At 43.3% G+C, this 2689-nt stretch overlaps 1 pseudogene across 1 annotated transcript; it reads left to right on the forward strand.

Moving 5' to 3' along the window:
• Window positions 1-19: 19 nt before the first annotated feature.
• Window positions 20-1505, forward strand: LOC310775756 (beta-1,3-galactosyl-O-glycosyl-glycoprotein beta-1,6-N-acetylglucosaminyltransferase 4 pseudogene; annotated as a pseudogene). Its single transcript has 2 exons — window positions 20-31; window positions 232-1505. The product of its transcript is annotated as a beta-1,3-galactosyl-O-glycosyl-glycoprotein beta-1,6-N-acetylglucosaminyltransferase 4 pseudogene (transcript).
• The last annotated feature ends 1184 nt before the right edge of the window (window positions 1506-2689 follow it).

Raw genomic sequence — 2689 nt, forward strand, 5'->3', positions numbered from 1 at the left:
CACAATCCTTCAACTGAACATGCAAACGAAGGTGGTGACTGATGATGTCATACCCACTAACGATGTTATAATCATCCTTTGATATGAAGTGGTTCATGACAGACATTGATGATGTCATAATGTCATAACTCCTTCCCTGCAGAGGCTATAAGTAGGACCGGTGCAACTCGGGCAACTTGAGATCTGCAAGTTCTTCTATCTCATTCCCATGTCCTTTTTAATGGAAATAAGATCCCCTTACATAATGTGAGACACAGGCACTTCCTGTTTTGTCTGTCTCTGTTGGTGGTGGGAGTGGTGTTGTGGAGCAGCTTCTATATTGAGCCCTATGGAATCACTTACAGCTCCTCCAGGATCCACAGGTATGACATCAACTGTACTGCCGTCTACCAGCTGGACCCTGTGGAGATAGGGAAGGCCCTTGAGATACGACGGAAAGTCAACGTTGACTTGGAAGACGATAGCATTGTTTCTTTGACCTCAGACTGTCAGAAGTTTATCAAAACACGGGGATACGATGACATTTCTGTGTCAGATGAGGAAGAGCGTTTCCCCCTGGCTTACTCCCTAGTGGTGCATAAAATGGCACCCATGGTGGAGAGTCTTCTCCGCGCCATCTATGCACCTCATAACATCTATTGCATTCATTATGACCAGAAGTCCACTTCAGCTTTTATGATGGCCATAAAGAACCTTGCCCTTTGTTTCCCAAATGTACACATTGCCTCCAAACTGGAGTCTGTGGAGTATGCCCACATCACCAGGCTTAAAGCTGACCTCAACTGCCTCTCAGACCTGTTGAGGTCAGAGGTCAAGTGGAAGTATGTCATCAACTTGTGTGGCCAGGACTTCCCCCTCAAGTCAAACTATGAGCTGGTGATGAGCTTAAGCAGCTGAATGGCAGCAGCATGGTGGAGTCCATTCGGCCCAGCAAAATGAAAAAACTGCGCTTTAGCATCCAGCATGAGCTGAAGAACATTTCAAGAAGGTATGAGTACCACATGCTGCCTGTCAGAACCACACGGGCCAAGGCAGCGGCTCCTCGCGGTATGGAAGTGTTTGTTGGGCTTGCGTACGTCGTCCTGTCCTGGGAGTTTGTGAGTTATTTAGCCAGTAGTCAGAAGGCCATGGACTTCCTGGTGTGGTCCACCGACACATACTCACCAGATGAACACTTCTGGGCCACCCTGGTCCGGGTGCTCGGGGTACCAGACCAGATTCCCAGGTCACACCCTGATGTCACATCGAAGACGCGACTGGTCAAATGGAGATCATTGGAAGGCTCTCTGTATCCACCGCGCAGTGGCAAACACGTGCGTGGCGTTTGTATCTATGGAGCCGCTGAGCTCCGCTGGCTCCTGAACTCCGGCAATTTGTTCGCTAACAAATTTGACCTGAAAGTGGATGCCATCGTGTTTAAATGCTTGGAGGAGAAGCTGAGGGAAGAACGTCAATACAAACATGCCTCTGAAGTGAGGAGGGAATGTGACTGGGGAAGGGAGTAACAGTTTCTGCATTTATATTGTTGGTATATTTTGTTAGCGATACTACTCTCCATAATTTGGTGCAAAAAATAAAGACATGACATGAAAAGATTAAACAGTTTTGTTATTATTATTATTATTATTATTATTATTATTATTATTATTATTATTATTATTATTATCTCTGTCTGTTTCAATTTTTGTCCCACTGATGATGTCAATATCAGTGATTTCATAAGTCATAAGTAATGTCACTTGAGCAATTGTGCATTGTGACATCAGTGATGAATGTTCATGTCATCAGTGATGTCATAAATCATGTTACTGAGCCCAGCCGGGACAGAATGTAGGGAAACAGTTGATGGATAAATCCAGAAGGAGGCGGTAACCGGTAATGCAACATAAAGCATGCGACGTGCAGTGGGCAAGCTGCAGGGAAGGCCGTAAATACAATAATTTCAGATGCCCTGTTTTCCTCGCTTTCAGGTTGCAGTTCAAACTGATTATTGTTTCTGCTGATGCTAATCAAATCGAAGTTGTCAGGGTGACGTAAACATCATATTTACAATATTTACAAAAAATATAAATTGTATTTACAATAAAAAAGAAAAAGAAAAGAAAAAAAAGAACACATCATATTTAAAGCTGGAAATAAGGTCCAGGGTGTAAAAAACAGGAATTATCCTAATATAACATTTTTCCACATGCCAAAGATTCTTTTGTGAAAAATAACTTTCAAAAACCGTTTTAGCCTGCTATACATAAAACTACCCACCTACTCAATGTGACGTCTCAGATTACCAACAGCGCTTAGCTTAGCACTGGTGGGTTTTTGTGTTGTCGTATAGTGCTTGGTTTTCTCTCTTTACAGTCTGGTGCCCTGGCTACATTCCCAAACAGGCCTTCCTTCAATCATGGCCACCTAATCATCCCTTGTTACTTACTTATATTATTTGATCCCACAGACACTCAACAACTGAGCCAAGATAGCCTGATTTAGCTGTTTGACATACTTCAGACGACATCAGGTACAAAAAAGTTCTGTCTTAAGGCTTGGTTATGACTCCGGGGAAGTGGGAAACAGTAAAATTCCCCAAAACTACTGTATCTCTCAACTATCTCTTGAATCAAATCACACACATTTAGGCTTTTCTACATGACCTTATTTTGATAACTTATGTAATGTGACCCCCCCCCCCCCCCAC

Source organism: Poromitra crassiceps (genome assembly GCF_964638095.1).
Source record: "Poromitra crassiceps genome assembly, chromosome: 4".
Taxonomy (NCBI): Eukaryota; Metazoa; Chordata; class Actinopteri; order Beryciformes; family Melamphaidae; genus Poromitra; species Poromitra crassiceps.